This window comes from Carica papaya, chromosome 1 (genome assembly GCF_054855325.1).
Source record: "Carica papaya isolate Zhongbai chromosome 1, ASM5485532v1, whole genome shotgun sequence".
Classification (NCBI taxonomy): Eukaryota; Viridiplantae; Streptophyta; class Magnoliopsida; order Brassicales; family Caricaceae; genus Carica; species Carica papaya.
This window is the reverse complement of record NC_142309.1, coordinates 26,084,502-26,107,741: the sequence shown is the minus strand read 5'-3', so window position 1 is coordinate 26,107,741 and position 23,240 is coordinate 26,084,502. Positions and strand designations below refer to the sequence as shown.

At 35.0% G+C, this 23,240-nt stretch overlaps 1 long non-coding RNA gene across 9 annotated transcripts; it reads right to left on the bottom strand.

Annotated features, from left to right (window-relative positions):
• Positions 1-5,413: 5,413 nt before the first annotated feature.
• Positions 5,414-23,080, bottom strand: LOC110815187 (uncharacterized). 9 transcript variants are annotated; one of them, XR_015821791.1, is made up of 4 exons: positions 18,021-23,080; positions 17,187-17,336; positions 16,850-16,950; positions 5,414-5,735 (listed from the first exon to the last, which is right to left on the bottom strand). It is a non-coding gene; the product is annotated as an uncharacterized LOC110815187 (long non-coding RNA). The 9 variants fall into 9 exon arrangements; XR_015821789.1 differs by having other exon boundaries at positions 16,850-17,336; positions 18,021-18,097; positions 18,185-23,080; XR_015821770.1 differs by having other exon boundaries at positions 16,850-17,336; positions 18,021-18,296; positions 19,124-23,080.
• Positions 23,081-23,240: the final 160 nt, after the last annotated feature.

The window sequence follows — 23,240 nt, the reverse complement described above, 5'->3', positions numbered from 1 at the left end:
GTGCTGACGTGGCACAACTTTTCTAAATTACGTTTTGATTTCCGGTTTCCGATTTTCTTTTAAAAAATACTCACAGAATCCAAATTTTCACCCATTTTTTTTAAAATCAATTTCAATTAAATCCAAATAATATTTTTACCAAATTTTATCATTATTATTATTTTTATTTTCATGAAATTAGATTAAATTAAATCAAATTAAATTAATTAAAAATAAAAAATTTAAATAATTACAAAATAAAATTAAAAAAAAAAAAATAATAATAATAATAACAACTTGGGGTGTTACAAAGGTAAAAACAAAAAGTTTAAGAAGGCAGGTGAGAAAAGTAAGATATGTCCACAGTCACACCCATTTCCTTTTTAATGGATTGAAATTGACTTCACATGCATAATTCATCATATATATATATATATATACATACACACACACATAAGTGTTTATACATGTATTCTATTTGTATAATTAAATAAAAAAATTATGTCAAAAAGAGTTCAAAGATGGAGGGCACCGATTCTCGAGAGTAAATGATCAAAGCCAACTTGTAACCTAACTCCTGTCTATTAGAATATTTTCTCTAATTCTAAAGCAAATGATTTACCTTAATGACGAAATTAATCTATGATTCGTAAATATTTTAACTGTTATAAGAACAAAAAAAAAAAAAAAATGAATAGAGTGAATTGTAGAATTAATTAGCTAATAAAAATTAATTAGTCAAATTAGAGATTATTAGTGAATCAATATTTCTTTAGATAGAATGTGAAATGTAAAAAGGAATTTTGCATGTGGGATATGGAAATTGAGGTCAGGTTCAAAGTCTTTAGTGGAATATTTATTTATTTAAATTAATAAATAAATAAATTCGACTGAAAAATGGTACAAAAATTAATTACTTTATGGATAGGACTAGACGTGGATATATGCATTCAATCGCGTCCAAAAGATGTATGGGATTGCTTTTTAGCATGTTGCGAACCCTAAATAAACCTTTTACACGTACTTATGTTCTCATTATAATCCTTACATAGGATTTATGATTTGACTACATTATACACACACACACACACATATATGTGGATATTAAATTAAAAAATTATTTGTTTATATATTTTTTTTTATATAAAATAACCTGGAGAGAATATGTTTAAATTAAGAGATGCAATTTTCAAAAAATTAAGCTCATATATTTAGTTATTTGGTGCTACCCGTAAGCATGAGGAAAATATTCTGTAACGACTCTAAAAATTTAAAAGAAAATGCATATAATAATTTGAATGTAGAAGTGAAATAAAAATTAAAGTTAACATTTATTATACGATAACTTAAAATTATTAAACAAACATCACGGAATAAATTCTATAAAAAGAAATACGAGAAATGGAAAAAATAAAGGAAACTATAAAGCATCTACCATCTACTCGCAGCATTCTTCCGGATCAGGCTCGAGAACCAGGTTCTCCTGATCTGAAATGGTTAAATAAGGAGTGAACTACAATAATCCAGTAAGAACATCACACTATGTCGCCGGCACAGAAATAAAGATTGTTAAAAAACTAAAAATAACCAATAGAGTACTAAATTTAAATAAATTCGTTTATCATAAATAAAATCATTTACAGTTCACTTACCAGTGTGGAGTTTATGAAAACAATCTATAAAGATAATAACATCATGCAGATCATAACTTCATGTATAATCAGTAATATAAAACATATCATAAATTTATATTCATTTACAATAACTAATCATCATCGTTCTTCGTTTCACCAGCCTACTAGTATCCATGGGGATCCATAGGAGTGTACCCATTACACGTGAACCATTTCCTATGACAAGCTTAATTTCAGGGCCGTCCCTATAGCCCGTCCGATATGAGCACCAAGGCATTAAACCTCAATACTCCGTCCGGTATGAGGGTGAAGTGGGTCCTCCCCATACTCCGTCCGGTATGAGCGTCAAATGATTAAGTCTTCATACCATATCCGGTATGAGACAACATTCACGGTAGGGTTCCCTATGAACCCAGTCCGTCCACCATATCTCAGGATATTGAGTGAGACTGTCACGTTATCTGTTTATTAGATCACATCCCTTTCCTGTTTATCCTTAATCTCCATTACTAAATTAAACACAACCACATAAACAATAAACATGCACCTGGTAATACAATCATATCTTAAATTCTAAAATTATACAGTGGTCAAGTAGTACATTAATACATGCATTTAAAACTTTAAAACCAGATATCATCATACCTTTAAACTGTAAAATAAATCAACAAGAATTAACAAAGAACAATGTCCGATTTCAGGCTCCATTACCAATCCGTAATTAATTATGCATATTTATCTAATTTATACAAAAGACCGTATTATTATTTATTCAAACTTTACATATATAATAGAAAATAGGTTGATGGGTCTTTATCTGATTTAACGTCGAAAACTAAATGGTTACTGCGCCTATGGGTGGTCCCTAGGTTCCCTGAATTTTTCTTCGAGAACTGGAACGGGCTTACAGTACCTACAAATGTCCTAAATAAACCTAAAATCAGTCCCAGGGCCTACTCGGCCAATTTCAGAAATCCGGAACAGCGGCTCTGCTGTGCTCTGGCGACCTGCCTCGGGTTGGCTGTTTTCGACCGAATTCAGTCAAACTTGCATCGGTTCTTGCGAGAAAATACACTTAGAGCCATCGGTGAGAAAAAATGTAGAAAACCGAAACTCACTAACGGTGGGGTTCTCCGATGCGGCGGCTCCTCTGGCTCACGCTGCGGTTGAGTGTTTTACTTCGATTAACTTGTAGAGAAGGAAACAGTGATCACAACGGTGGAAAAATCACATCGAACGAAAATCGGGAAGGGCCTCATCGGAGGCTTTTTTCGAAACACCCCGCAGCGGCGCTGCCGAGCTTCGACGACATTTTTCGGTTAATTAGCTGGTTCTTTCACTTCGATTTGGCCATGGGTGGGTTTAAAATTGAATTTCGTGCAAGAGGAGAAATTTTTACCTCGTTTGGTGGTCGAAAATTGCTCCGGTGCGGCGACAAGTGGCGGCAGTCGGCTCCCCGGCGGCTGGGTTGTCTTCTCCAGTGAAGGGCTCTGCCGGCTAAGGTTAGGATTTGAGTGCGTATGGGGTTATTTATACCCATCCACTTTTGATCTGGACCATCCATCGCTTTTAATCTGGACCGTTCGATCGCGATTAAATAAGGAGAGAATATAGACCGTTCATCGTGATTCAATCTGAGCCGTCCGTTTGCGATTCAATTTAGGTCGTCTGTGCGCGATGTAATCTGGGCTGTCCGTGTGCGCGAGAACGGATCTCAACCGTTCGATCGGGCGCACGCGGATCGCCCATATGACTCCCCCTGCATGGCCTCCCGCATAAACGTCTCTGCCACCTAGCACGTCCTGGTTGGTCGGGGCTGCTGACCGAGCATCTAACGTGACATAACTTTTCTAAATTGTATTTTGATCCCCGGTATCTGATTTTTCTTTCAAAAATACTTTTAGAACCAAAATTTTCACCCATTTTGTTCAAAATTATTTTCAATTAAATTTTTAACTAATTTTTTAACCTTATTATTATTATTAATTAAAATAAAATAAAATAAAATAAATGTTGGGTGTTACATATTCTCACTATATTGCTTAGTATATATATATATATTTAAAATATTTACGCATATTTTATTTTATCATTTTCAATATAAAAAGCTATTATATATATATTTAATATTTTACAATCTTGTACTAGAATTCTTTAAAATTATTTCATGATAACATATAATTTTTGTTTTAATTAATTACGAATTATTATTATTATTGTTGTTAAGTATGAAATTATTGTACTTAAAAGATGTCAACAGAATTAAAAGTTTTTAATATGTGAATATTTTCGTTAAAATAAAAGTAACATATATTAAGGTTATAAAAAAAGGTCAAAAAATAAAAAAGATTAAAACTGAAAGCTTGCAATATTTTTCTCAACTAATTAAGTTTTATTATTTCACTAATTAAATTGATTAGTAATTTTGACGTCAACAGAATTTTTTAAGGGCTCCACACACAGGTATCGACATGGATAGAGATTTTGCCTTGGAATATCTGAAAGAAATCTTGGCGCCCTAAACATAAAGACAAAACAAAAAAAAAAAAAGGACAATTGATTAATTACGAAGAAAATCTGGTTTAAGGAGCTGATAATTAAGTTTAAATTACCCAGATCCCTAAATTTAGAGATTTTAATTTTAAGATTGTTATTTACCACTTATAAAATTTTTTAAATAAATTACTCTAATTTACCTATTTTAGTTTAAATTCAGTTAATTTATTTATCTTACTAAAGTTCTCTTAAAATCAACACAGCTATTATAATGTACGCAATTAATATTTATAGTAATACATACTTACTAGTTACTAATTGCTTATTCTTACAATCAAATATCATACATTAAACCATAATTTTTCTTTGAACACCATACTTCTCTAAGCTATTTGCTTATTTCTTGTGGATAGAAATAAGAAAAACTTACCCAGATCCAATATTTCCTAGAGCTAAACTTACTACTAAAAGAATATAAAAGTCAAAGTTGGGTTCTGTAATTGTTTTAAAACTAGATCTACTTAAATTGGAACACTAACTTGACGTATTGACTACTAAATGTGTAACATATAAAAAATCTGGTTTTAAATATTTTTGGAAATATACAATTCTTTTGGTACGTAGGAAATATATAAGTGACTAGTTTATATTTGATCGGATGTATTTAATAATTTACATTGAAATTCAAATTTTTGTTAGATTTTTCAATTCAAACTTTATAACTAGAGCCAATGAAAAGATTATTCTCCAATATGAATCAATAAAAATATATTAAAAATAGAATAAAAAAGCAAACTTAATGAGTAATAGCATGAAACTTTCTGCTTAGGATTAGATCCTGATGTTATGGGAAAAGAAAAAAACAAATTTCTGCTGAGTCATTATTGATCAATTATCATGAATTGGGTTAATCATAAGTTCTTACCACATGTTAGTTGTTTAAAAGAGTGAAATAAAATTCAACCGTTACATATGTAACACACATTCCTTTCTACATCACACCAAATCATCAAACGCACTGAATCAGTGATCACCATGGTTGACGATTCAGTGACCTTAAAATCACTACCCGCAGATTACAAAAGCTTCAAAAATTATGGACCCCATACGACCAAAAAACTAATTATGAAGACAAAGTTCATGTTCAAGTTCAATGTACTCAAACCCACCACTATTTTCAAATCAACAAACGATATGTGCATGTGCAGTATATTGCAAACTTCTAAAACACTCCATACATGGATAGCTATATCAACGTGCTTCATATGGGCTTAAAAAGGGTTCTCTACTGTAGATACTGAGGCTGTGGCTTAACTTGTTGAATACTTCAAATTGCAATAAGATCACTACAACCATGCTTATCAAAGTGAAATAAAATAAACCAGGTGATTTACATCAAATATTCTTTTCAATCATCAGCAGTTGATGATGAAAGATCTGCAAGAGATTTCTATTCTTACTGTCATGATCTATATGGCAATGTGACATAGATTATATCTTGAAAGTCGGTGGTGCATAAAGATCAATCCCTATAGTTGCCAAACAATAAATGCATGAGGTCATTAGACTCGTTACCTCTTCTTCCCCTCCTTATCTTGTGTCCCACAAGAATCTCAAGATAGTTCTCTGAAACAGTTTTGAAATATTAACATAAAAGTGCTGCCAAAAATAATCTAGAAATTCAGTTCAAGACAAAAAAAAGCGTGCAACAACATGGATAATGCAATATATATGAAGGCCAAATTTTTGAATGCGTAATCGTGGTACGGGAACAATTTTCTTTTCTTTTCTCACCTGATTTTGGATGCTTAGATAAGTTTTCACATTTTACTTGGATAAAAGATTATATGGAGTACCTAACCTCCTTTCAAAATGAGGGGGGTGGGTTTGAATTCAACAAATATCACATTAAATGGGAAGGAGAAGGAACAAATCAGATGGATAATTGAGAAAAAGGTAAGAATTTATCACTTAAAAGCTACATAAGCATGGACAAAAAATGTTACTGTCATCATGTCAAGAGAAATCTTTCGTTCTCTGAAACAAGTGAAAAAAAAAAAAAACACTGCTTACTGAAAATATACAACACAATTATATAATAACAAAATTAATCGCATAATCAATTAGATGAAAACTTAGGTTAAAATTAATCTCATAAGGAAAGCAAAGGTTAAAATGAATAAGATGAAAACTCCAACAAAGTTGTTAGGAAATTAAAATGAACAAGAAGTTGCAGGGTGATTCCTTGTGCCATTCAAGGATGTGGTAAGAATTTTTTAACAGAATGTAAAATGTTAAGTTTCCCCTGCACCTCTGCCATCTTTTTTCACTCTAGTCTTAAAGCTGCTTTTCCTCTGCAAGCTTTGCTTTGAAGCTAATCCTCGTTGGAATCTACTTATTGCAAGAAACAGGAAAACCGTTTTGCCTGTTTTCATCTTTTTCGTTGTAAGTATTAAAATATTTTTTTATATACAGCATTCAGAATTTAAGATAATTTTCAACCACCAAAACTATAAATCCTGCTACTTATAATAAAAAATTACAATAACCAGCGATAACTTCATGATTACTACTACTCGTCAGTAATAATTGATCAGATCATATTACAAGTTCGGACTCCAAGTGATTTACTTCCTGACAGAACCGGATGCATAAGTAGCAGAAAAGCCTATCTTGGTAAAACACAAATCTATTACATCCGGTAATTTCCAATAAGTCATCTGCTCATCCACAGCTAATCAATGTAGAATATACTTCCTATAACTAACAAGGCAAGATAGCGCCTCTAAGTCATCAGTATAACTTTTGACTTTGATATAGTGGCTCCACAAAGAAAGCTGAGCTAAAAAGAATTCTACAAAAGCCTAAAATATTCAGTTGTTATTACACTATTAGTGGCTTAAAATCCTATTCAGTGACTATTCATGCCATTGCTTTCAAATCATTCCTTTACAACAAATAACCAATTATCATCAATATTCTACCATAAGAGATAGAGAGAGGAGAGAGAGCGAGTGAGAGAGAGATCTTAAATTAGATTCAATTAATGCATGTAATTTCTTAAAATCCAAAGGTTAGGAATCCAAGTGAGTACATGAACTTTGAAAACTGGATAAGGAAAAAAGAGAAGAAAAAAAAAACACTTTGAAATCCCAAGTTCCATTACGACTCAAATCATTCTGTGAGTTTTGACTAAGAACCATTCTTTGAAAACAACTGCATAACACTTCCTCCTAAACAGAAAAAAACAAAATAGGAAGTCTTCAGATTTTGTCCTAATTTAGAACTCAATCCATGTCATCTTCATCAATGACATAACTGAGTTGACTTCAAACGTCCTAACCTAGTTCTTGTCGAAATGAATTTTCAAATTTGATGGCTCTCGTAATGTCTCTTTACCATTTACCAGATGCAAAGTCACAGATGGACCATTCATAAATCTTAATTTCATTCACGACCATGCACAAAACTGCATAGAACAGTAACAAAACAGCTACCCGAATATCCTAAACATGTTGAAAAAATTACATACATACAATGACTAACCAATGCTGTACTGATTAGTATATGCGCAATGTAAAATTCTTAATTTTTTGCCTTTATGCAATCAATAATTCAAAAGTTAATTTTTGGTAGCTCTGAGACCCAATGATATTTCTCCTATCTTCTTCCGAAAATTCTGGAATTTCGTTAAGAACAATGTTGTGACTTTTGTTCTTGATTTCCTGAATGATAGAAAATCATGCATCACGCAAAATACACCTTCATAACTTTTGTAAATGAAAAAAGAAAACCAAACAAACCATATGATTATAGGTTGTATTAGCTTATGAAATGTGAGAATGAAATTTGTTTGTGAATCCGAATCTGCATTCCCTGCTGCCTGCTGATCTGATAGCTCTTAAAGTATTCAATTACTTGAGAAAAAACAGAAATACTAAGAATAAGATCCTTCGCTTTAAAGCTAAATATTAGTAAAGATTATGATCGAATAATCCGGCCTTGCTTGGAAAATATGTTATTGAAACTGGGATTTGATGGTGGCTTTGTGTCTCTCATTGTGGACTGTGTTCACATGGTCAAAAGTTTCATACCCTGGACGGGCCATCCATCAAGGAGATCCCCTATCCCCTTATCTCTTTATTTTGTATACAGAAGCTCTCTCAATAATACTATGAAGAGTGGAGATGCAGGAGAAGACTCATGGCATCAAATTGTCCAGGACAATGCCAAAACTTACACATTTGCTCTTTCAAGATGATAGCATAATCTTTCGATCAGCAGATCCTGAAGAAGTGGCATCTATCAACACCATCAAAAAAACATATTAACAAGCATTGTTGGAGATATGCTGAAAAATTGCTGGGAGTAAATTTGGAGGAATATAACAAGTATCTGAGATTCCCAACAGTGATGTGTCAGTCAATCACAAATAGTTTAATTTTTTTAGTGGACAGAGCGGTCAAAGGAGTTCAAAGTTGGAAGATGAACAAACTATCCAAGGTAGGAAAAGAAGTAACGTTAAAAGTTGTGGCTGAAGTGATCTCAACTAATGTTATGAGTATCTTATTACCATTGAAAAACGTGTGTTATCAACTGGAGAAAATAATATAGAGGTTTTGGTCGGAAGAAAAAGAAGGTGAAAGGAAAATTCACTTGTTATCTACCAAGCTCTTGACTCATTAGGGTTTAGCCATGGGGCAGAAGTAAAGTCGGCAGAGGAAAGGAGAGAAGGATGAAAGGGGAGTAGGGAAATGGAAGGAATTTGAGAAAGCTAACTAGATTTTTCACTTATTATTTCTGATATTCCTTCACACGTATTTATAATACCAAGCATTGGTACCTCGACAGACAACCGTACGGTGATAACAATACACTGCCAGTTGTTCCTATGAGCAGATTTGAATATTCCCAGCATAATCTCTGCAATAATAACCCTAAATTGTCTCAACTCTTTTCTTTTATTCATGACATTTCTTGCACCTCAAAGACGAACCTTGTCCTCAAGGTTGATGCGAGGGAATTGCCCTTTAAGGAAGTTCCAGTCTTCCCAATTAGTTTTGTCAGGGCTCCATATTGAGCCTAACACTAGCTCAATTTTCGTTCTTTTGCGAGTATGGTCCTTTGCAGAATCTCTTTGCGCTCCACCTTAACTTGTCTGTCTGAATCCATAATTGGCAGGGAGTTCTCTTCTGGGTTGCCATCTCCTTAATACTTCTTTAGTGGGGACACATGAAATACGTCATGGATCTTGGTTTCTTGAGGCAACTTCAGTCTCTATGCAACTGACCTAATCTTCTGAATAACATGAAATAACCTATAGAATCTGAGGGGCTTATTTTAAACATCTTCAGACTGTTATGCTGTACTGGAGATTAGGCTGTAGTTTCAATAGCAGTTGATCTCCTTCCTTGAATTGCCTCTCGGTTCTTTTGTTGTCCGCAAAATGCTTCATGCGATTCTACGAATCCATAAGCTGTTCCATGAGCATTCAATCCATCACCTGCCTCTCTTCCAGCCATTCTTCAATCTTAGCCACATCGGTGTCTCTGCCTTTACTCTCTATGACTAGTGAAGGTGAGTACCCATACAAGGTCATAAAAGATGACATTTTTAAGCTAGACTGGTATGAACAATCATACTACTACCCTGCAAGCCCTAACCATTTTGACCACACCTTAGGTGTTAGATGCCTTTGCCATGGGATCTAATATAAAGAAGAAAAGAAGAAGAAAAAGGAGACCGAAGTCGAAGGGAATAGGAGATAAATTTTATTTCTTTTTTTGATGATCTTACAAGCATAGAGGGATAGCCTTGTATAGGCTTAAACCCCCCACTGTTTCAAATAAGGATCACGCGGCCGTTTTGGCCCTAGTAGCAGGTGATCGTTGATTTTTTGGTAATCAAAATAAAAGAAACCCTAACCTTAAATGTTTACAAAAGGATCATTTCGTCCATTTTTTAGAATTTTTCCTTTTTACCCTTAATATCCCGACAATATCCTCCGCTTGAACATCAACCTTGTCATCAAAGTTGATTGAGAAAACTTTGTCTTCGGGGATCCCTTCCGTGGCAATCTCCTGCAAGACTATTACCGTTTTACTCGCGCAATGGTGTTTTGGGAAGTACTGGTCTCTACACATGTAACAAACAGTCTTTACTTTTCTAGTTTTTATGTCTCTTCCTGCGACTCGGAGCGGTTGATCATAATTTTAAGATATTTTCGACAATTTAGCATTCTTCTCCATGAAATATAAACTTCGAAATATTTACATAACAGATTGTTCATATAGTAAGGCCTATTCGAATGCTTGATTAAGCGTTTACGGCTTGAGGAGTTTTAGCATGGGCTGTAGTTATGACTTGAGACTACTAATAAAGGTGAATATGAAATTTTTTTCTAAAAGTGTTAGGTTATCTGCATTTATGAGAGAGCGTAAATGTTCATATTATTCTAGATAGCCGAGAACAATATCAGTTTGGGATAGTTTGGTGAATTTCTCTATGAAATCATTTCAAGATGATCCCTCAAATCTAGGGCAGAGCTCTTCTACAAAATATTCCTAATATATGACATCAATTTTGGCTTGCCATCCACAATACCATATGTCAACAACTTCTTTTAAATATAATGATATAATCGTCACCTTTTACTCATTAGGAATGTTGTGAATCATAAAATATTTTTTACATTTTCAAATTCACTCGGGGAAGTTTGTCCCTTCAAAAAAAGGAATTTTCACTTTAGAAAGTACAAAATTGTGGATCCAACTGGGTTGGTTCCTTGTTGTGGGCGGTCTAGTGTGGTCCAGAGGCTTTACTAGGTTGACCCGATTTGAACCGGGTCGGGTTGGTTCAGTACCGATTCAGATTAGACCGGGTTAGTTTAGGCTAGTTTGATCAATTTGGCCCGATTTGTTTCTTCTGTCGGGTCGGTATGGTTTTTCTTAGTCGAACCAGGTATAAGAGGAAAACCTAACCCGAATTTCCTCACGTTTGTAGGTGCACCGCGTGGAAGAGGTAGGAGGCGTGCCGAGCTTTCTTCAGTTGGGTCGGCGAAGCTGCCGCAGAGCAGATTCAGGATCGATGTGAGCTGTCGACGCATTTCATGGCGAAATTCATTCATTTCATCCATGAACATAGAGAGTTTTAGATCAACTTCATTCTCGATGATTGTGTCAGGATTCTCCGGTTAGGCGATCGTGGCCTTCACTTTGAACTGAATTTGTGTGGCAAAACAGGCGAAGAATTCAACCGATTTGGGCTCTTATACCACATTGCCAGATACCTTTGCCATGAGACTTGATCTAAAGAAGAAAAAAAAAAGGAAAGGAGACTGAAGTCGAAAAGAATATGAGATAAATTTTAATTCTTTTTTCGATGATCTTACAATATAGATAGCCTTTTATAGGCTTAAACTCCCTGCTTCTGGCGAAGTTCACGCCACCATTTTGTCCCTAATAACAGTTGCAGCTGGTGATGGCAGATTTGTTGGTAATCAAAATAAAATAAACCTTAACCTTAGCACTCAATATGGATCATAATAAATGATAAAATTTTAATATATGGTATTCCACGGATGTGAGAAAATCATATTTGTTTCAATTTCCAATGATAACAAACGGTATCTGACTGTCAAATTTGGGATAAACTTTAAAACCACCGAATCGGTGGTATGTGAATGACAGATTACTTTTTTTCCCTTTATACCCCCATATAATATAATTAATTTTATTTTTATCCTCAAAATTTATTATTTATTTTATTAAATATAAAAATTTAATTTGTAATAATTATTTATTTAAATACAAATATAATTATATCGGTAAACAATTTAATTTTTTTTAATTATCTACTTATATATCACTTACTATTACATAAATAAATAGGGATAAATTAATAATTTGACTGAAAATACAACCATATCATCCTACCATCTAAAAAAAATGTCATTAACATACATTAATATATAATCATTTAAACGTAAAAAAATTTTGTCATCTACATCTTATGTCATTGTCATTCAATTACTGTCATAATCATATATTAATTAACCATCATTAAAATTTATCCAAACAGGATGTAAGTGTTTACAAAAATATTATTTTGTCCATTTTTTACAACTTTTTCTTTTTTACGCTTAATATCCTAACATTAGGCTTCTAAGAAGTCACACATCTCACCTAATCTTCAATATATTGGTTGACTCTTTCTGTCTATCCATCAGTTTGGTAGGCTGAGCTCTACTGAAGTTTGGTTCCGATAATCTTCATTGATTCTTGTAAAAAATGACTCATAAATATCTTATCTTTGTTGGTGATAATATATCTCGGCATTTCAAGGAGTAAACTTGGTCTAAGAAGACTTCGACGAAGGTTTGAGTAGTAAAAGGATGTGACAAGGCCAAAAATTGACCATACTTGGCGAACCGGTCTACTACAACTTTGGTGTCCTTCCTGTTTGACTTGGACAAGTGCTATACTAAATCCATTGTTACATCACTTCGGGTCTAATTTGGAAGATTAAAGGTTGCAGTAGCCCTGAGTAAGCTGCATTTTCTCCCTTACATCTTCGGTATACCTCACATTTTCTTATTTACTCTTTCACCTATTGCTTCATCTTGGGTCAATAGAACCCTTACTTTAACTTGCTATAGGTGCCCCTTACTCTCGAATACCCTCCTAAGAATGAATCATGGTGGTGTTGTTGTATCAACTATTCCCCCAATTCCGTCTTCTCCCCTACAAACAAGCACCCTTTATAACTCAATTTTCTTTGTTGGCATGTGTATGGGCATTGGGAATAAGGGATCGGCATTAGGTTACAAAAAAAGTACTGAGTTCGTCCCCTTGGTGTAATCGTTGAATCTCTTGCATCCAAGTGGGAACAACTGTTGAGGTTGTTATACACAATTCCCTTTCTCTATGTGCTTATCTTTTGGATAAGGCATCTAGTGCTATGTTTTTAGTCCTTTTTTTGTACACAATTTGTAGTTGAGTTCCATCAACTTCACAATCCCCTAGACCTGCATAAAAGTCTGGACTTGCTGCTGTAAGAGGTGTTTAATGACTATTAGTTGGTTAAATGATGATCGCTTTCTTCAAGATAGTGCCTCCACTTGGTCATTGTCATGAGGATTGCAAGTAACTTATTTCTCATATATGGATAACACCTAATTCTTGGGACTCAAGGATGTACTAAAAAATGCCATCAGTCTCCCTGTTTGTGACAAGATTGCCCCTATCTTGTGCTACAAGCATCAGCCTCTAATATAAAGGTTTCTACAAAATCGGATAGGGCGAAGACAGGGGCACTGGTCATTGCTATTTTGAGTTCTTGGAAGGGCTCCTCGGCTCTGCTCATTCCACTTGAAGGTTTCTCTTTTGAGTAATTCTATCAAGGGTCGGCTTATGGTTCCATAGTTTTTCAAAAATTTCTTATAGTAACTAGTCAAACTCAAGAATCGTCTCAATCCTTTAACGATGATGGGTTTCGACCAAGTGATCATAGCTTCAATCTTCGACGAGTTTTTCAAACACATTCTCTTATGATGATGGCCCCAAGTATTCTATTTGTCCTCTTCCAAAGCAACACTTGGATTTGCACGCAAACAACTTATGTTGCTTCAGTGTTTGAAACATTTTTTTCTAAGTGCTCCTAGTGTTACTCCATTGTCCTATTATAAATAAAAAAATCATCAAAAAAAATTAACACAAACCTTCTCATATAGGGCTAGAAAATTTGAATCATCATGTGGCCAGTGTATAAAAGACATGACTTTGAATTTGAAATTGTCGTAGTGTGTAAGAAAGTCTGCCTCGTACATGTCTTTAGGATTCATCCTAATATGGTGATAACTTGATCTCAAGTCTATTTTGGAAAAGATCATGGCTTCATGTAATTTGTCCATAAAGTCATCAATCACAGGTATGTGAAACTTGTTTTTCACTATAATTGAATTTAGTTACCTATAATCGATGTATAACCTCCAAGAGCCGTCTTTCTTTTTAACTAGGAGCACTAGAGAACCAAATGGGTTGTGGCGAGCAATGACTTTTCGTTGTGTTTGTTCCCAATATTATCTCTTAACACCCCACCTCCATCACCTTAATGGTTCATTATACCATATTTTCTGCATTTTCTAGTGGAAGACAATGGTTTGGTGTTGGCTGATCAAGGCTTCCTCATTGGCCACTAATACCTTGTGTGTTGGGCCTTGATCAGTCGCATTCCATATTTTTCTGCCACCCGATAGTTGAGAAATATATGTGCGCTCCTGCTGTCCATGAAGAAGAAGGGCAAATTTGGTGTCTATATTTTCTCATACCTTGGAGGCTTCCTCTGGAAGGTTCTTGGTTTCTTCCTCTCCCCTTGGCTCTTCTTCCTTTATGCAGCAGCTTCCAATATCAGAAGTTGCTTATTCTTACACTGATGTCCTGGAAACTATCTTTCGCCAAATCTACAACAGACATTGTTGTGCATCTTGTTTCCAAATGACCTTGGTTTGGAAATATTTGGATTAATAAGTCTGTGGTGAGAATTACTTCATATATTTTTAAGCATGTATAAGTAGTATTAGGAACTGAGTATTTCTGTGAATAACAGGGTGCTCGAAAGGTACCTTTATGATGCCGCATGATTGTCTTGATGTGTTGGGCTTGTAAGAGGGCTTGTTCATATGCAATATTAAGGCTATGCGATTTATATATACTGATGATGGGCTGAAGTTCCTCATCCAGACTGCTAAGAAAGCTGGAGATGAAATAAGCTTTATTCAATGTTGGGTTGATCTTCAACATCATGGACCTCAAATCTTCAAATCTCTCTTGGTATTCCTATAGAGATCCTTCTTAAGTGAGTTTGTTGAACTCACTAATGATGTTTGCCACTGAAGGTTCTCCAAATCTCCTGCATGGTTTCTTTTGAACATCTTCCAATCCCTTCCACCAGCTTGCGCTTGTAACCCTTGGTACCATGTGTCTTTGAAGTATAAGGTTACTATCTCCACCTTCTACTTCTCAGGCACCCTGTAAATCTTGAATTACTTGTGATAGCACTTTGGCCATGCCCTCGGGTTGGTTGCTTCAAAGATGGGGATATCCACAGACAGTATGTTCCTGCCTAGATACCCGTGGGTGTTGGGTTTATCCCTTATGTGATCATGGACTTCTGGAGTAGACAGGATGCCTCTCACCGGGGGAGATTACCTGGGAATATTATTCAGGGCCACAGAACTGTTGCGAGTATTAGGTTGGTTGGGAGGCCGATGCCTGTGCAGTGTTCGGAGGAGGAGAGGGCGAGACTGGTGATGGTTGCAAGGTGTTGGGGTTGTTTGGGTTATTTGAATTCTAAGTTGTTTGAGTGGAGTTCTAAGTTGTCCAAGTGGAGTTCTGACTGGGTAATGCAACAGTATGATTTTGACAGAGGTTCTGATAGTGTTTGCCATCACCATCTGCAGTTTGGAGCTAGTTTCCGTTATTCTCGCATCCATAACCTCATATATTTCTGCCATGAAGTCCTGGGAGGCGTTCGTTGATAGTTGAGACACCCTCTGTTTGTCCGTCATGGTTGCCTTGCTTTTTCCTTTCACTAATATAACAGTGAGATTAACAGGAGGCTGAGGGTCATTCTACTCTGACATGTTGTCAGACTCTTGGCTCATTAGGGTTTAATCGTGGCCCAAAAGTGAAGTTGGTGGAGAAGAGGAGAGGGAAGGAAAGGGGGAGGGGAAAAGTGGAAGTAATTTGGGAAAGCTGACTAAATTTTTCATTGATAATTTCTAATGTCCTTTATACATATTTATAGTATCAATCATTGGTACCAGGATAGACAACTGTACGATGAAAGCAATACACTGCCAACTGTAACTATGAGCTGGTTTGAATATTCTCAACATAATCCCTACAGTAATAACCCTAAATTGCCCCAATTCTTTTCCTTTATTCCTGACATTATCATGGTTAAAATATGTCCGAGCAAATTTGAAGAAGGGATGGAGTTCTAAGACTTCCAAAGTTTTAACCTGGCAATGCTTGGAAAACAGACCTAACATCTACTGAATAAAATCATTCTCTTCTGTTTAAGGTCATGCAAGCCTGATATTTTAGGAACATTGATTTCAAATTTGCTCAATTAGGTAACAGAATGAACAACACAGTGCAGTATCATAGCAGAGGATTATTGGAAGGCCTGAGACATTTTTTTTTTGCTAAAGCACAAACAAAAACCTTCTGTAAAAAAATAAAGAAAATAAAAGAATCTTAACTGAAATTGAGGAGGATGTTTTATCAAACACACTTATCCAATTGCAGTTCTCCAAGTCCTCTCTCCAATTTTGGTCAAAATTCTTCAATTTTCTTCAAGATTTAATGTGTTTTCTGTTTTAGATGTTTTCTTGAGAAAAAAAAAGAGAGATTGATTTGTATTTTAAATGAGATTTCAATAGGTTATTTGATTGAGTTTTGCATTTGTTCAAAACAAGACTAGGTTGTAATTTTCCAAACTAATAAACCTAGTTATAATTAGGCCTAACACCCAAATTTCTCCATAATTTATACTAGATCATCCTTATCACCAAGCTAAAGTAACTGAGGCAAAATCGTCAAGGTTACCCTCTTTTTTGCACTGGAATGCAGAGTCTCACTTCCTTTATCTCAACAATCAGCAAAACAAGGAGCTTCATTAGGACTAACTTGTAGATTAAGCTGAATAAACTTTCAATCAGAGTAAGACATTTTTACCTCAACTTTGTATCAGTTAAATTCAGAATTAACGCAACAAGTATCTTTTCATGATTCTTTCTGAAGCTATCAGCATCAGATGGCTCCGATGGGAAAAACACCTAAAAGTAAAATATCAAAAGATGGAAGTACCAGTAAATTATACATCACAAGCAAAATGTGAGAATCTACACCATGTACAAATGCAAGAGGGAGAAAAGGATGATTATAAATGTTTTGGATATGCAGCTAGATAAATTGTATACAATTCTCATGTATTTTAGCCTACATAGAAAACTCTCACACTCATTGACCCAAGGTGTGACACTAAATCATTGAAAACATGAGAAAGAATTACTGGCTTATAGACATATCTTTCCTCTTGCCTCCCCTTTGGTCAACTTAGCAAGCTGTATCTCTAAGGAATTGGAGCATAGGAAGAATGCCATTGCAAGTACCATTTGTCCCAGAAATATTGAAATTCATATTTATGGCTGTAGTGTTTTTCCTGCATTTATAAGGGCAGAAGACTTCATGAGTGAACCAATATTAGACATTAAATTAATGGGGTATGTTTTGAGAACAGAGTCAATTTCGTCTTTATGAATGCTCCACAACTTAATTTTGATCAACTTATAAGGTAGGACCTATCAAGGGTTTTGAAGCCAAAATAAAGTATAGCCAGAATCTCTATCATAGATGACCTCAATATATCTGGCTGCAAATTATTCTGAAGCCAAAGTAAAGCTAGTCAAATTCTGTGTGGAGAGTTTTATCAAACAATTGTCAGGTGGTGGCTTTAACCTCAACTTAATTCTATTTTAAGTTACCATTTGCAAAGTTCTAGCCAGCTCAGTCCCTCACGAGAAATCTAATTCAAGCCCCACAACCAGATCGCTAAGAATGAAAAGTTAAAGAAAATGGCCGATGCAATTGTAAAGAATAGATAACAAGTATAAAGTGCTGTTTCACAAGGCTTTCCAGTTTGAAATTTACAGCACAGATTCACATGAGCAACTAAAGAGCTTAACACAAGAAAGAAACACAGAGAAAATTCACATAGGACAATTCTGACTTTCAGTTAAACTACATTTCCCTCAAAGACCTGTAAAGCTTCATCATTTGCATTTTATGGGACTTTGATACTTGAATATCTGATTTTCCGCGCTCTCATTGATTAAACAAAGTTTACCTTCAAATATTTGACAGAAAAGGATTAGCTTTCATAAGCCATGCATTCTTCTCGGTTCTGCAGTTCAGATGCGACCTCTGTCATAAGACCATAACAGCATCGACATTATGGTTCATCTCGTTGTCCTGGTTTTTCCACAAGATAAGCAGAATTCATGTTTTTACCATATTTTCAGGACTACAGAAAATGACATCATTGTCAGTCCTACTGCAAAAGGTACTCTAATTTCTCTTCAGTTATGGGTAATATTTTATCCTAATCACTTACTGATGAAACCTGTCAACAAAATGCATTCATTAGGAGTAATTTTTCGAACAATAAAATCATTTCAAGAATTAATAGTGTCAGCATTTCAAGTTTCCAAAATCATCTTTCTAAAAACCTTGGAGATAGTCTCTTGAAGTTGAATTGAATTAAAGAGGAAAAAAAAGGAAAACGATAAACATGACTAATTGTAATAACTTTTTTGATAGCAAAAATAAAATATATCTTTATGAGACAAGGAAAATAAAGCATATGATTCCCTAGGTACAAAAGGGCACCACCAAGCAACAAAACTAATGACAAGAGCATCAACACATGATTCATAACAGAGGGGTCAACTCTGAATTTGATTGCATCAGCTGTAGGACGTGTTTTCAGATAATACATCCTGGTTTTTAGACCTTGTAAAATTAGATGAAAGAAAAAGTAGAAGCAACAATTTAAATACCTATGCATATATATATATACATATATAAATGAGCTACTTTGAGAATCACAATATCAACTAAAAGATAAAAATATCTTGCTATTCCATGTGTAGGGCTCAACATGAATGATCAACGGTGAAGTTCTAAAAGGAGGAGAGCGAAACAGGCACAAATGGTCCAGATAGCTGATTTTAAGAACAAAATAAGTATCTTTTATTAATTGTAAGCTATACCTAGCTGGTGCAATATGGCCAAGGATGGGCAAGTAAAACAGAGAATATTTAGATCACCGGAAGCCAAAATTTAAAATGGCTTGGAAAGCAAGCTACCTTAAGCACTCTCTTGAACAGGTGCTCTATTACAGAAAGATTTCTAGACTGTTTTAAATTTAAAACAACATACAAAAAGTACCTTCAAGCAAGCGTAGAAGTGCAAGGAAGTACGCTTCTCAGGATCAGGTTGTGCAATGTGAATATTAAGACTGACTGCGATCTATGAAGCATCAACAATCGATAACCATGTCAAGTAATATTTTTTGCTCTATTTCTCCCAGAATCCTTTATTTATGTAACAATACCAGTTTAGTATAGCAACACACGACAGAGTACCAGTTTAGTATAACTGGAAAATATGTACTTGTAGATTGCTTTCATCTCCTCAGGAATCTCAGGGATTTCTGAGACTGAGTCATGTTTGTAAATTAACTTGGTTTCAATAGCATTTGACCAAAAGCCAATTTCACCACAGCAAAGATCAAACAGCTTGGATAAATCAGTGGTCAAACCACAGACCAGGAACCAGATTAAAGTCCAACAGTTACTCTTCAACTGTAGATTTTAGATGTACAAGCCTCAAAATACTCATTGTTACCAGGGATCAGACTGGTTGAAGCAGTGGAAATACGAGCTATAAAAAGAGAGTTCCCCACTCTGTTCTTTGAGATTATTTCCCTAAGAACATCCCCAATTCCATTGATCTGATGGTGTTACACCATACAGGTCCATTAAATTCTCTGAGGGGAAAAAATAAAGGCACTTAAAAGTTAGCTTAGTTATGTCACTTCCGCAGGTATATTACGAGTGATAAATTCGATCATCCAAACATGTAACAAGAGTACTGGTGCAGTAAAGATCTCCTCTTGCCTCCCCATTGACCAACATAGTGTAAGGAAGCTTCTCAAAGTGTAATATAGGAAAATGGGTAAAATGGAAAATGATTGAAAAGGAAAAGGGTAGAAGGATCATTTAATCAAACTCCCACTTGATCACTTGCCAATTGATCGAGGAGTTCTGGCTGTTGTAACCACATCCACTTCCATCGGAGAGCTCAGGCTGGGGAAAAAATAAGGGCACTTAAAAGTTAGCTTAGTTATGTCATTTCTGCAGGTATATTACATGAGTGATAAATTCGATCATCCAAACATGTAACAAGAGTACTAGTGCAGTAAAGATTTCCTCTTGCCTCCCCATTGACCGACATAGCATAAGGAAGCTTCTCAAAGTGTGTTATCGGAAAATGGGTAAAATGGAAAATGATTGAAAAGGAAAAGGGTAGAAGGGTCATTTAATCAAACTCCCATTTGATCACTTGCCACTTGATCGAGGAGTTCTGGCTGTTGTAACCACATCCACTTCCATCGGGGAGCTCAGGCTGTTGTAAGTAACAGGTGCGCCTAACATACAGGCGCACCTTTCCCAAGCCTGGCCTATAAATATGGCTCTCTCTTCGGAAATTTTACTGAACGAAAAATATTCAAATTCAAAGCAATTGAAACTCTCTCTCTCGAATTAACTCTCTTCTCTTTTCTTTTCCTTTCTTCCTTCCAATCAAACTCAAAGTCAGAACCATGAGCAAGGTTCCTGACACATAGCAAGCTGTTATTAAAGACTCAAAAGTAGGAACAATGCCTTTAGAGATCCCCTTAGTGCCAGATAATATGATTCCTTGAAGCCTGAATCTTATGAATTTAGATACCAATTCCTCTAACTGTGTTACTAATAACATCAAATTCCTTCAGAAAATAATAAGTATCCTCAATGTTGTCATTTGTCATGCACATAAAAGAGCAGCTAGTCACCTACCATTCACCATAGACAAAGATAGGAAGAAGAAATCAAAGTTCATGTATTATCAGGTAAAAGTCAAAGAAAATTGAAATGAGAAGCACATTAGTAAAAATTCAAAAGACAATTGAAATGCAGTAAAGCCTAAAGAAAATTGGAATTATTTGTGGTTGTTGGGTTGCTGCACTGAAAGGGTAGGACTAACACAATGCTCGGACATTAAATGGTATGTTCTGAGAACAGAGTCGATGTCATCTTTGTGAATACCAACAGCAACCCTCATCCAAAATTATCTTATACAAATTTATCCAGCTTCACTCACTGTTCAGCAGGGAAAACATAACTGAAGACTACTTGAACTAAACACAATCACCTCACTTTATTTAACCAAACCACAGTATGAGAAACTAGGTGAGAGGAAAAGTTCAAGACAACAAAGTTTAGAGAGTTAACTGCTTAAACCTGTTTTGTTCAATTCAATTCTCTTTCCTTTACCACTCAATTACTCCTGAATGAAGTTCATTCAGAATCTAGTAATTGAGGGATAAAGGAATGGAAATTTAATTGAACTAGACGGGGAATAAGTAGTGGTTTTAAAGTGTTTGTCATTTTCCGAAGACCGAAATAAAACGATGACATCAACAGCAAGAAAAACATCATTGCTAATTAGAGAAACCTTTCTCCCAAACCTCTTGATAAAATAGTTAGACAGAGTCCTGCCTGCATAAACAACGATTGACATTGTAGTTTAAGAAAAACTGGGTGAGTCCTCATCAAGTCGGAGGGCATCAACACAACTATAAAAGGAAGTCATAACCCTGTTAAAGGCAAATTTAATTTACAATTTAAATCTTCAAAATTCTATCCTTTATTATATGCTTCTGGTGGTCTAATTCCATTTCATAGTCAATCAATTTTTTGCCATTGTATGAGACTCTCTCTAACAACACAGGGTCGTTCCCCTCCCACATGCACATCAGAACTTGTATTATCTGGCATTTTTTTGTGTTTATCAATTTATACGCCACTAATATATTACCTGTAGTATAATATACTAAGTCAAAAACAAGTATGGTCCCATGTAATTTTATTCAATGAAACCCACATCGCCATTTATAGCTTTCAGGTTTTAGATTATTTTATATATTTCTGAAATATAGATGAAGAAGGAACATCAAGAAAGATCAAAGAAATGGGAAAGGAAGGGAGACAGGCATACTACACCTAGGAATTTGCATCAGGAATAACCAGAATAGATCAATAAAATATGCCAAAATTACTATAACAAATGAAAATATCAAGTAAATAACCTTCTCAAAAAATAAAAAACAAGATAGAATATACCACGAGTCATGTGACAAACGAAAATAAGGAGTAAAATATAAACTGCAAGAAGAATAGCCATAATAAGGATAAAATTCAAAGTAAGACTACCTTCGTGAAGATTTCATAAACATCATCGGGCAAAAAGAGGAGCCCTCTTCCCAGACCTGTTATAAAATACCTATACATAATTTTATCCTACATCAACCATCACTATATCATTTCGATAATATAACAATTCATAAAAGACTACATGAACGAAACACCAAGTGCTAACGTCTCTGGAAATGACACTTTCGTGTTTTATGCAAATTTGAAATTGCAATCCTAGCAGCTGATACAATGAGAATCAATCAAATCAACCAATCAATAAAGAGAAAATTGAAAAAAAATAAAAAAGGAGCAAAAATCATAACAGGTTCAAACCAAGAATCGAAATGAGAAAATCAAAGAACCGTCACAAATCAACCAATGAAACTCTTGACTCTCCCACATATAATAGATTGCAAAACTACCACGAGCTAGAGTGTAATCGGGATGATTTGCAGCCTTGACGGTCTAGGTCTCCGCGGCTAACTCATCAAGCTGCGTGGTGGTAACATCCTTGCAGACACCCGCACAAAGCTTCCGGGCCACTAGCACTGGGTCAAAATGCTGGTTAGTCAGCCCAGTCCTAGTGGTCTTCTTGAGATGGACCGGCTCTCGACGCCCATCCCTCTTAATCACGTACATTTATCAAGCGATTGTCGTCGAAACTTGGCAAAAAATTTGCTCGACTAACCTCTCGCAAATAGAGTATCGTTGAACAGGTATTGGATTGTGATGATCAACGACAAGCTGATGATTCACACAGGAGAAAGGAAAGTGCTGGAGAAGAAAAAGGTCCTGAGTCAGGGTTTGAATTTAAACGGAGTAATTCGTTTTCCTAATTGTGTCCTTTTCTTTCCGTTCTTAATGTTTAGGGTTGATATTTCCATATTCCCGCCAGAATAAAAATAAATAAATAAATAAGATTTTGTTTTTCTTTACATGAAAATATTTTTTTTTATTTCTATATTAAAATATTTAACAGAAAATTTTATAAATTAATTAAATACGATGTGGAGATCAACAGATTTAATCCGGTCTCCATTCTCCCAGTC